The following is a 12,924-nucleotide window of genomic DNA, read 5'->3' on the forward strand; positions in this document are numbered from 1 at the left end:
GAATCGCCGGAGGGGGGGTTGCGGGGGGTGTGACGCGAATCGCCACAAGAAAAAAATCAACACAGAAAGGTCAACACATGTAAATGTTGACATAAGTGTGGCACTTCATTGGTGTCCATGTCGACACATGAGAATGAATATGAAAATATTCAAAAATTGACAAAAAAACTTCAAAAACTCATGTCAACCTTTTTCATTGTCGACCATAGCCATGTCAGTGTTTTCCATGTGCAATTTAATTCTTGAGCTGCCGCGAATCACGGTTGGGGTGCCGCGAATTGCGGGAGGGCGGGGTTCACAGGGGTTCCGGTGGGGGGTTGCCGCGAATTGCGGGAGGTGGGGGGTCAAGGGGGGTGCCGCGAATCGCGGGAGGGGGGGTTGCGGGGGGTGTGACGCGAATCGCCACAAGAAAAATCAACACAGAAAGGTCAACACATGTAAATGTTGACATAAGTGTGCCACTTCATTGGTGTCCATGTCGACACATGACAATGAATATGAAAAAATTAAAAATAAATCTTCAAAAACTCATGTCAACCTTTTTCATTGTCGACCATAGCCATGTCAGTGTTTTGCATGTGCCATTTAATGCTGGGGCTGCTACGAATTGCGGGGGGGGGGGTGCCGCGAATCGTGCAAGGGGGGGGTCGCGGGGGGGTCCTTTTTGCCGCGAATCGCGGGAGGGAGGTCGCGGGGGGGTGTTTTTTCCGCGAATCGGGGGGGGGGTCACGGGGGAGGGTTTGCCGTGATTCGCGGGAGGGGGGGGTCGCGGGGCGGTGGTTATGCCGCGAATTGTGGCAGGGGTCGTGGGGGGGTTCTTTTTGCAGCGAATCGCGGGAGGGGGGGTCGCGGGGGTGTTTTTGCTGCGAATCACGGTAGGGGGGGGTCGCGGGGGAGCGGGTATTTTTGCCGCAAATCGCGGGAGGGGGGGGGGCGCGCGGGGGGGGGGGGGGTTTGCCGCAAATCGCGGGAGGGGGGCGCTCACCTGGTGGCTGTGGAGTAGCAGTGCTGGGCAACATGGGAAGGCAGTGGGTGTCTGGCACTGTCTGTGGGCTCACTGGGCTGGTTCTCTGTCACATACCTCCCAACATGACCCTCTCCAGGAGGGACACAATGCTCTGTTTCTAGACTTCCCCTTAATGTATGATTGCCATCACCTGTTTTAAACAGGTTAATTTCTCAGAAAGGTGTTCAGCACAGATGAAGGCAATCACACATTAAGAGGAAAGTCCAGGAACAGAGCGTTATAGACACAGACACCCACTTTGAGTGACAGATGTAGCCAAATATATAGGAGATAACATCGGATTATGCTTACCGATAATTCCTTTTCTTCCTAGAGATCCCATGGCAGCCATTACATAGGGATTTCATCCCACATCCTTGAGTTAGACAGGTTACTTTTTTCCTTGGGAACCTCCCCCTCTGGTATAAATCCCAGCTCCTCCCTCTCCTCAGTGTCTTTTCGAGTGTCTCCTTCATTAGAGGTTCCTAGGAAAAAAGAGACAACAAGGGAGGGCAACTTGATGGCTGCCATGGGATCTCTAGGAAGAAAAGGAATTATCGGTAAGCATAATCCGATGTTTTCTTCTACGATCCCCATGGCAGCCATTACATAGGGAAATACCAAAGCATATGAATCAAATAAGGGAGGGACCCAATAGTCATTGAATTCACAAAAACTCTTTTAATCATTACAGACTCCTTGTAGGACTTGTGCCCCAAATTGTGGTAGCGACACATCCAGCTCATAGTGGTTGGTAAATGTGTGTACTGAAGACCAAGTTGCTGCATCACAAATATCTTTGATAGAAGCCTTCGCCTTCCAGGCCCACGAAGCCGCGATTGCCCTGGTGGAGTGTGCCTTAATAATGGGAGGAACTTCCCTATTCCCCTTCTTATATACGAACGTAATGAGTTCTCTTATCCACCTTGAGATCGTTTGTTTTGTTGGGGGGAGACCACTCCTTGTCCCCTCTGGAATCACAAACAAATTTTTGGACCTTCTGATCTCTCTTGATCTGTCCAGATACGTAGTAATACTTCTTACTACGTCCAGGTTATGCCATAGCTCTTCCTCCTTGTTTTCAGGTTTTGGATAGAATGCTGGCAACGTGATCTCCTGATTCAGGTGAAACGCCGAGACAACTTTGGGTAAGAAATGCGGATTGGTCCTTAGCACAATCCTATTTGGCATAATCTTCAGGTACGGCTCTTCTGCCCATAGAGCCTGAATTTCACTCACCCTCCTGGCGGAGGTAATTGCCACCAGAAACACTGTTTTCCAAGTGAGAAATTTTAATGGGATCTCAGACAACGGTTCAAATGGTTCACTCATCAACGCTTTCAAAATCATATTTAGGTCCCAAGGGGCCACTAATGATTTGACCGATGGTCTCAATCTCTTTATTGCGTTTCCAAACCTAATAATGAGATCATCCTCCGCTAACCTCCTATTCAGGAGCACACTTAGCGCAGATATTTGTACCTTCAGTGTAGAGGTAGCAAGTCCATCAAAAAAACCCTTACATAGGAATTGTAGGACCTCTGGTGTAGATGCCTCCTGTACATCCTCTATTGTTTCTCTCCAGTTTATGAAGGCTTTCCATATTCTATAATAGACTGAGGATGATACTTTCTTTCTAGCCTGAAGGAGTACTGAGATCACCTGGTCTGCCAGTCCTTTCCGTTTCAAAGATTCCCGCTCAATCGCCAAGCCGTCAACGACAATACTGCTGGATTTGGATGCTTCTGATGACCTTGCAGAAGTAGATCTGGTTTTATTGGTAGCGTCCACGGCCCCTGTACTGCTAAGTCGAGTACTGTCGCGAACCACGCCCTTCTGGGCCAGTATGGAAGTATAATTATTACTTCCGTCCGGTCTTCTATTACTTTCTTGAGTACTCTGTATATCAGTGGAAAGGGGGGAAATACGTAGCCCAGCTTGCAATTCCACCTTATCGAGAAGGTGTCCACCGCTGCTGTCTGAGGAAGCCAATATCTTGAGAAGTATCTTCTCACCTTCCTGTTGGTGTTAGGAGAAGGGGACCCCTGCCGGACCCTAACTCCGTTGCCTCAGACAGGAGTCGGCAGCTGTGTGCAGAGCTAGGCTTCGCCTGGGCCCGTCTCGGCTGGGGAGCGAGTTAGGCCCGCTCCGCTCCGCTACAGGCAGGTCTTAAGGGTGGACAACACCTGCTGCCGAGGCCAGGAGAGCGCAAGGGGATAACCTAACTAACCCTGAGATGGCAAGGGACCCTAATCCCACTGAGGACAATGTCTCAACTACGGGCGTAACAATACGCAAAGGTGTACCATAAATCCAAAGCAAGTGTAACAATACACAGAGGTGTCTCAGTATAACCAAAAGCACAGTAAAGGAGGTTTGGGGGAATACCCCACTTATCTGTGCGCAGCAGGACAGGTCAGCTGGAACCAAGGAGGGACAGGAGACTGCACACCGACACCGGAATGGCTGGATACTGGATACAGACACTGGGAACAAACTGGAAGCTGCTCATGGACACAAGGACGGGCTGGACACTGGATGCGGACTCAGGAACAAGCTGGAAGCTGCACACGGACACACAGATGGGCTAGATACTGGATGCGGACACTTGGAACAAACTGGAAGCTGCACATGGACACACAGATGGGCTAGATACTGGATGCGGACACTAGGAACAAACTGGAAGCTGCACATGGACACGAGGATAGGCTGGATACTGGACACGGACTCAGGAACAGGATGGGAGCACGGAACACTTCTAGCAAAGACTGAAGCTATAACCGGCAGGAAGTAATAGATGAGGAAGGTTTATATAGTGAACACCAGGAAGTGATCAACACACATAGCCTGCAGGTGAGCATAGCAAGCTAGCAGTTGATGAGAACACCTGAGCCCTAATCACACACCCACACAGACAGAGTGAGCTGCAATGGCCCAGGCTGACCACCGGAGGTCACCAACGAGCAAATACCAACACAGACAGGAAAATACACAGGGAGCCAACACACAGGGGAATGCGTGAATCTGCGCATAACACCGATCCGCTGGAGGCGGATCGTAACAGTATCCCCCCCTAAAAAAGGTGGACTCCGGACACCTTAGTAGGATACGACAAAGACAGAACAGAGCTAATGTCTCCGACGAGACTTCTTCTTCTTCTTCTTCTTTGGTAAATTGGTACAGGAAGCCGTCCCTGGTTTACAATAGGCTTCTTCGAAGACCATAGGGCCTTTATATACCGGATAACCATCAATCTCCGAATCAGAATCAGATACAGACTCAAGCCTAGACCTCAGTACTCTAGAAGCTAACATTTCAGGGATATATCTGTTAGACGGAGTCAAGAAAGCACACCCCGCGGTAATAGCTAAGGGCTGGGCTTTCCACGCTGAATGACATGAGTTGTTCACGGGGGTAACATCACCAACGATCTCACTTGAGGTTGTGGCTATAGGGACCCCCCTTGAGGATATGGCCTTATGAGCAGATCTTTTGGCTGAATCTCCCAAATCCGAAGAAGGTTCTGCCGGCCAGGAGGTCGGCCCAGAGACATCTGAATCAACCTTATTGGGGCCAAATCTTTCTAATACAGCATCCTTAAATGCTGAGAAGTTCTTTAACAAGGGATCCTCAGACTGAACCAATTTGGACGCCCATCTGAAAGGCACACCTCTGAAGGAATATATTAGATATAACACCAAATTGTCAGGAGTGATGCCTAAAAACGGTCTGGACTCCATGATGATGACATAATGTTCTAATAATGCAACAAATTGGGCTAAGTCCCCATCAAAGACTATAGAAGTAGAAATATTATCCAAGACATCAGACATTTCACTCTCTGTTACCTGACTGGACTGCATATCTGGGACTATGGCCTGTGGGGCTGAGACTTTAAAGTCTGATGGTCCTTCTCGTGTGGCAGCACTAAGATGAGTCTCTGGCTGAACAATACAGTGATGCATTTCTGACTGGGCAGCACAATGGTGAATCTCCGGCTGAGTAGCACTAGGGTGAAACTCTGGCTGCGCAACACTGTGAAGTGCTTCTAAGTGAGCAGCACAATAATGAGTCTCTGGCTGATCCGCACCATGGAGAAACTCTGGCTGTGCAGTGCTACGAAATACTTCGGAATGAGCGGCACGATAGTGAGACTCTGGCTGAACAGCACAAGGTAGACCAACAGCTGTTCTCTCGAAGCCACCGGCAAGGCTGGAACTTAGCTGAGAAGCAGGACAATCAGGATTCCTCTGAGAGATGGGGCAGACAGAGTCCCCTTCTGGGGCAACAGAACAGACAGAGTCCCCTTCTGGGGCAACAGGACAGACAGAGTCCCCTTCTGGGGCAACAGGACAGACAGAGTCCTCTTCTGGGGCAACAGGACAGACAAAGTCCCCTTCTGGGGTAACAGGACAGACAAAGTCCCCTTCTGGGGCAACAGGACAGACAGAGTCCCCATCTGGGGCGACAAGACAGACAGAGTCCCCTTTTGGGGCGACAAGACAGACAGAGTCCCCTTTTAGGGCGACAAGACAGACAGAGTCCCCTTTTGGGGCGACAAGACAGACAGAGTCCCCTTTTGGGGCGACAAGACAGACAGAGTCCCCTTTTGGGGCGACACAGGCTTGAACCCCCTCTGGGGCGACACAGGCTTGAACCCCCTCTGGGGCGACACAGGCTTGAACCCCCTCTGGGGCGACACAGGCTTGAACCCCCTCTGGGGCGACACAGGCTTGAACCCCCTCTGGGGCGACACAGGCTTGAACCCCCTCTGGGGCGACACAGGCTTGAACCCCCTCTGGGGCGACACAGGCTTGAACCCCCTCTGGGGCGACACAGGCTTGAACCCCCTCTGGGGCGACACAGGCTTGAACCCCCTCTGGGGCGACACAGGCTTGAACCCCCTCTGGGGCGACACAGGCTTGAACCCCCTCTGGGGCGACACAGGCTTGAACCCCCTCTGGGGCGACACAGGCTTGAACCCCCTCTGGGGCGACACAGGCTTGAACCCCCTCTGGGGCGACACAGGCTTGAACCCCCTCTGGGGCGACACAGGCTTGAACCCCCTCTGGGGCGACACAGGCTTGAACCCCTTCTGGGGCGACGCCAACTTGAACCCCTTCTGGGGCTGCGCACTTCGGGACCCCACTCGGGGCTGCGCACTTCGGGACCCCACTCGGGGCTGCGCACTTCGGGACCCCACTCGGGGCTGCAAACTGAGGCTTCGGGCCCCCACTCAGGGCTGCGGCCTCCGGGCCCCCACTCAGGGCTGCGGCCTCCGGGCCCCCACTCGGGGCTGCGGCCTTGACACAGGCCTGACCCCCCTTTGGGCTGCATCGGCCTGAACCCCTTCTGGGGCGACACCGGCTTGAACCCCTTCTGGGGCGACACCGGCATCAGGCCGGCTCTGCAGGCCCCCGGCATCAGACCGGCACGGCGGGCCCCCGGCATCAGGCTCGCTCGGCGGGCCCCCGGCATCGGACTGGCACGGCGGGCCCCCGGCAACAGACCGGCACGGCGGGCCCCCGGCATCAGGCTCGCTCGGCGGGCCACCGGCATCAGACCGGCACTGCGGGCCCCCGGCACCTGGCTCGCTCGGCGGGCCCCCGGCATCAGACTGGCACGGCGGGCCCCCGGCACATGACTCAACCACCTGGGCTTTCCCTTCAAGGGTTTGCAACTCTGACTCCCTGGTCATTAAAACATCAGCACTGGGACCAGTAGAAAAAGGCAGAGTGCTTTTACTGGGAGACTCGGCAGAGAGCTCCTCTGCCACAGTGGAGACAGGCTTAGATCTGACAACCTGCTCAGACCTGGCCAGAGGAGATACCCTGTCGGCACCACCGGAATTACGCAAGCCACACGTCTGCAAGAAGTGGCCAGAATCTCCACAGTATAAGCATAGATTAAGGTTTCTACGCCGCTGACGCTCCTCTAACGGAAGCTTCGGCCGTAGATAACTTCTATGCTTTACCTGACCCTCTGGGTCTGAGGACTTGCTGCCTAATACTTCCGTAGGCAGGGCCTCATTAGGGGTTGAACGAACCCCAGTGACCTCTGGGAGGACCAGAAAAATATCAGTGATGAGTCTTTGCAGCTGCAGAAGAGACTGCTGCAAAATCTCCCACTGTCCAGGTTTTACGGCATTGAATGCCAAATTTAGAGCCGCTAATGATTCTTGCATGGCCTGCATGATATGGCCATGCAAGTTTATACACCAGCAAGAAAAACTGACACAAGAATAAACTGACACAAGAATAAACTGACACGGGCAAAAAACTGACACGGGCAAAAAACTGACACGGGCAAAAAACTGACACGGGCAAAAAACTGACACAGGCAAAAAACTGACACAGCTGGAAATCTCTGGACTGAGAGGGCAGAACCCAGCTCCAGAGTGCTGTATGGCCGGCTATAATGTTAGGAGAAGGGGACCCCTGCCGGACCCTAACTCCGTTGCCTCAGACAGGAGTCGGCAGCTGTGTGCAGAGCTAGGCTTCGCCTGGGCCCGTCTCGGCTGGGGAGCGAGTTAGGCCCGCTCCGCTCCGCTACAGGCAGGTCTTAAGGGTGGACAACACCTGCTGCCGAGGCCAGGAGAGCGCAAGGGGATAACCTAACTAACCCTGAGATGGCAAGGGACCCTAATCCCACTGAGGACAATGTCTCAACTACGGGCGTAACAATACGCAAAGGTGTACCATAAATCCAAAGCAAGTGTAACAATACACAGAGGTGTCTCAGTATAACCAAAAGCACAGTAAAGGAGGTTTGGGGGAATACCCCACTTATCTGTGCGCAGCAGGACAGGTCAGCTGGAACCAAGGAGGGACAGGAGACTGCACACCGACACCGGAATGGCTGGATACTGGATACAGACACTGGGAACAAACTGGAAGCTGCTCATGGACACAAGGACGGGCTGGACACTGGATGCGGACTCAGGAACAAGCTGGAAGCTGCACACGGACACACAGATGGGCTAGATACTGGATGCGGACACTTGGAACAAACTGGAAACTGCACATGGACACACAGATGGGCTAGATACTGGATGCGGACACTAGGAACAAACTGGAAGCTGCACATGGACACGAGGATAGGCTGGATACTGGACACGGACTCAGGAACAGGATGGGAGCACGGAACACTTCTAGCAAAGACTGAAGCTATAACCGGCAGGAAGTAATAGATGAGGAAGGTTTATATAGTGAACACCAGGAAGTGATCAACACACATAGCCTGCAGGTGAGCATAGCAAGCTAGCAGTTGATGAGAACACCTGAGCCCTAATCACACACCCACACAGACAGAGTGAGCTGCAATGGCCCAGGCTGACCACCGGAGGTCACCAACGAGCAAATACCAACACAGACAGGAAAATACACAGGGAGCCAACACACAGGGGAATGCGTGAATCTGCGCATAACACCGATCCGCTGGAGGCGGATCGTAACAGTTGGTATGCGTCGCCATGAGATCCACATCTGGCTCCCCAAACCTTCTTACTACTTCTTTGAAGGTGTCTGTATTTAGCTCCCATTCTCCTGGCAGTATTTTGCTCCGACTGAGCATATCGGCTAGAACATTCTCCTTTCCTGGTACGAAGATCGCTGTTAGAGAGCTTAAGTTTATTTCTGCCCAAGAAAGTATTCTGGCTATCACTGTCATGAGATCCTTGCTTCTGGTGCCCCCTTGATGGTTTATATACGCCACCACTGTTGTATTGTCCGAGAATACCCTCAGGTGTGACTGCCTGATCTTGTGACTGAATCCTGACATCGCTCTCCAGACTGCCTCCGTCTCTCTCCAATTTGATGATTTTAGGCTTTCGGCCTTTGTCCAAAGACCTTGTATGGTATGCTCCCTGAAGTGAGCTCCCCAGCCGGTTTGACTTGCGTCTGTCGTTATTATATAGAAGCGCGGAAGGTATAGCGACATCGCTCTGTGCTCTAAGGCCGCTTCTGTCCACCATCTTAGAGATCTGTTTACCGAGGGACTCAGTTTTACACCGCCCTTCTTTGGATCTGTTTTCTTTATATAAGGAAGCACTGCCCATTGAAAAGATCTCATTTTCCACTGTGCCCAAGGCACCACCCCGATTGTAGAGGACATCATCCCCAGAAGCTGAAGACATTTTTTCAATGGGGCAATTGTTCTTACAGAGAGCTCTTTTGCCAGGGCAATAATCTTTGCACATCTCTCCTTTGATAGTAGCAACCTGAAGTTCTTTGCATCGATGATTACTCCTAGAAACTTTATCTCTTGAGTTGGTATTAATTGACTTTTGGGGAGGTTTATTACCCAACCGTGTCTCTGAAGCGTGTTCATTACTGTATCTAAATCCCTCAGGACCCTCTCTCTTGACGAAGCTGCAATAAGGATGTCGTCGAGGTACGGCCAAAGTTGAATCCCTGTTCTTCTCAGATTCGCAATCAGTGTTACCAGCACCTTTGTAAACACCCTCGGGGATGTTGTGAGTCCGAATGGGAGGCACGTGAACTGAAAGTGCTCCCCCTGAATACAAAATCTTAGAAATTGCCGATGCGAGAGATGTATTGGCACATGATAGTATGCGTCCTTCAGGTCTAATGAGACCATGAAGCTTCCCTTCTTTATGCCCGCTGTGATTGTCTTCAGTGTTTCCATTCTGAACTTCTTCAATTCTATAAAGCGGTTTAGTCTTCTTAGGTCTATAATGGTCCTGTAACCACCTGTCACCTTCTCCACCAAGAATAGACTGGAATAGAACCCCTTCTTCTGTTGATAGAACGGAACCTTCTCTATTGCTTTGCTGTGCATCAGTTGCTTCACAATATTCAGTAGTTCCCTTCTCTCCAGAGCCGCCGTAGGCATCCTTGAACGAATAAAATGACTTCCCTCTGGTACTTGCACAAATTCTATCTTGTAACCTTGTAGTATTATGTCTCTCACCCATCTGTCTTGTATCGAAGTTTCCCAGACGGTTATGAACTGAAGAAGGCGTGCTCCTACTGATGGGTGACTCTGATTGTCATTGCCTTGCTCCTCGCTTGGCATTGGCACGAAAAAATCTTCTGGACGTGCCAAAGGCACCTCTCTGTCCATATGGTCTTCCCGGCCTATATGCCTTTGCTTCTTTGTACGTCTGCTTCGCTGAGAAAGAAGAGACTGGATATTTGAACTTCTTTTCTTGTGGCAATTTTAAGGATTTTCCTCCAGTTAGCCTATGTATGAGAGCATCTAATTTTGAGCCAAACAGAAATGACCCTTCAAAGGGGAGTGACACCAATCTATTTTTTGAATGCGCATCAGCTGACCAAGACCTCAGCCAGAGCGCCCTTCTAGTTGCCACACCTGCTGCCATAGATCTGGCAGAAAATGACGTAACATCAAGGGATGTTTCACACAAGAATTCTATAGCTTTTTGAACAGTCTCTAATTTCTTTAGAATGTACTGTCTAGACGTACCGTCCCCAATATCCGAATGGAGTGTAGTACACCATAGTCTCAGGGCCCTAATTACTGAGGCGAAGGAAACACTGGCTTTTAATGATACTGCTGCAGATAAATGTAATTTCCTCAGAGACCCCTCCATTCGTCTATCCATAGGGTCTTTAAAGGAGGCTCCATCCTCTAGTGGAATAGTTGTCCTCGATGTTATCTCTGCGACGGCAGCGTCTACTTTCGGTAACCCACACCATTGTAAAAACATCTCATCTTTTACAGGATACATACGGTCAATGCGAAATAATTTCCCTTGCTTCTTCTCAACGTTCACCCATTCTTTCGATATCAAGGTCTTCATAACCTGATGTACTGGGAAATATTTCGTTTTCTTAGATTTGTCCTCAAACAATAAATCTTCTCCTGCCGCCTGAACTACCTCTTCTTTATAGTTCATAGTTTTATAAATATTCTTCAAAACATTTTCAACCACCTCAAAGTTAAAGACTCTATTCTCCTCTTTAACTTCTCCTGGTTCATCCTCTGAATCTGCTCCTAGCTCGAATTCTTCCTCAGATGACACTGTTTCAAACTCAGCCTGAGTCCTAGACCTCTTCTGGCCCTGTGACTGACTGTATTCCTCCTTCGACACAAAAGACTGCTTCATCCAGTCCATCAAGTCCTTTAACATCTGTTTATGACTATCTACAGGTGCAGTCTGTACATCACAATCTTCACATAACGTTTTCTCCTGTGATCCTTCAAATAATTTATCACAAGCCATGCAATTAAGATTGATATGCTTCTTCTTCACAGTTTTCTTCTTAGGAATTATAATAGGCACACTAAGAAGAAAGAGAAGAAGATTTCTATCACTATACTAAAAATAAAATACTACCCTATAGACCAAAAATTACTATGGCTCACCTCACAGGGACACTATCAGTCCTAGGGGGGGAAGGCAGATCCATCTATGCACACCTAATGAGCATATAATCAGCGTTAGTTACATATATATATACTATATATATATCAGCCTCTATCCACATCCATGGCATAAGATACTGCTTCCGCAAGATTATGCCAGTATATGCCTCCAAAGAGGTCTTACCGTTTTCTTCAATGCTTCAACCCAGCTCAGTCTCAGAAGCCACAAGCTCCGCACTTCGCTCCACCGACTATGCGAACGCCAAACAGCTCCGGCCATGTCGGCGTCCACCTGCCGTTTAAATACCTTCCAGGACTCAACAGAACGCTTTACCGGAAGCGCGTCACACCCCCGCTGCCGCGCACAGCTTGCTGGAAGCTGTAGTCCCAACTTCTCGCTGCCGCGGCCGGAAGTGACGCTGCACATAGCCTTACCTCGCGCCCACGTGCGCGCGCGATGACCCACTGCCTCTGGGAAATGGAGTCCAACGCCACGCTGCTCCTTAGCCGCGTCCTGAGGTTACACGCCGTCGGAGCCAGTCTCTAGTATACTCACTAGAGTCCTTTATCTTTTGAAGTCTTACGGACCCGCCTGCTTCTTCTCCTGGATACACATGAACAGACACCCCAAAGGGGCCACACTTCCATGCTGCTTCCCACCAGAGTGAACCCTTCTAACAGAGGTAAGCCAGGAAAATAAAATAACACTACCTATCTCAAACTAACAAGGAGACAGGAAAAAAAGACACTCAGGAGAGGGAGGAGCTGGGATTTATACCAGAGGGGGAGGTTCCCAAGGAAAAAAGTAACCTGTCTAACTCAAGGATGTGGGATGAAATCCCTATGTAATGGCTGCCATGGGGATCGTAGAAGAAATATATATATTATACAATATCTCCAGAATTTGCGCTATGCTAGGTCGGTCGCTTGATAACACTTGATCCCCTACTAGAAAGATCAAAAAACCAATGTCCAAACCACAAGTGTTATATAGCGCCCTGTAGACTTATCAGGATATTTCCTGTCTTTCCTTTATAATACCTGATAGACCATAAACAATTTCAAAGTAGAAAACATTTATTTAAAACATTTAAAACAGAAACCTCATAACATCTTATGGAAGGTTTTTCTAATGCAGATGAATTCTTTGGTTTATGGATCACAATAGTAGTCAATGGTTACCCAACGCGTTTCGTCTCTTTATGAGACTTCATCAGGGGTGAAAAAAGTATTGTAGTAGATCTACAAAAAGTAGAACATAATTTTAAAATTCTAAAATGGCATAACATAGCATAACATAACATAGGAAAGACAAGTACAAGTATATACAGTTGTACATCGAAATCAAATCAAAATTACAAAAAGGGGGAGAAGGAGGAGAACAGCGGAGGACGAAGGAAATTTTGACAATCATATATTTTGACAGTCATATCATAAAGGAATAGATGTGGAACAAGAAAAACTCTGCACCCAAAGTCGATAATTGATGTGATAAATCACCCTTTTGCATGTAATTGGATTAAATATGATGGTACTGTACCTTCTTATATCTAAATAAGGTATAGTTC

This window comes from Crinia signifera, chromosome 3, assembly GCF_055691185.1.
Source record: "Crinia signifera chromosome 3, ASM5569118v1, whole genome shotgun sequence".
Classification (NCBI taxonomy): domain Eukaryota; kingdom Metazoa; phylum Chordata; class Amphibia; order Anura; family Myobatrachidae; genus Crinia; species Crinia signifera.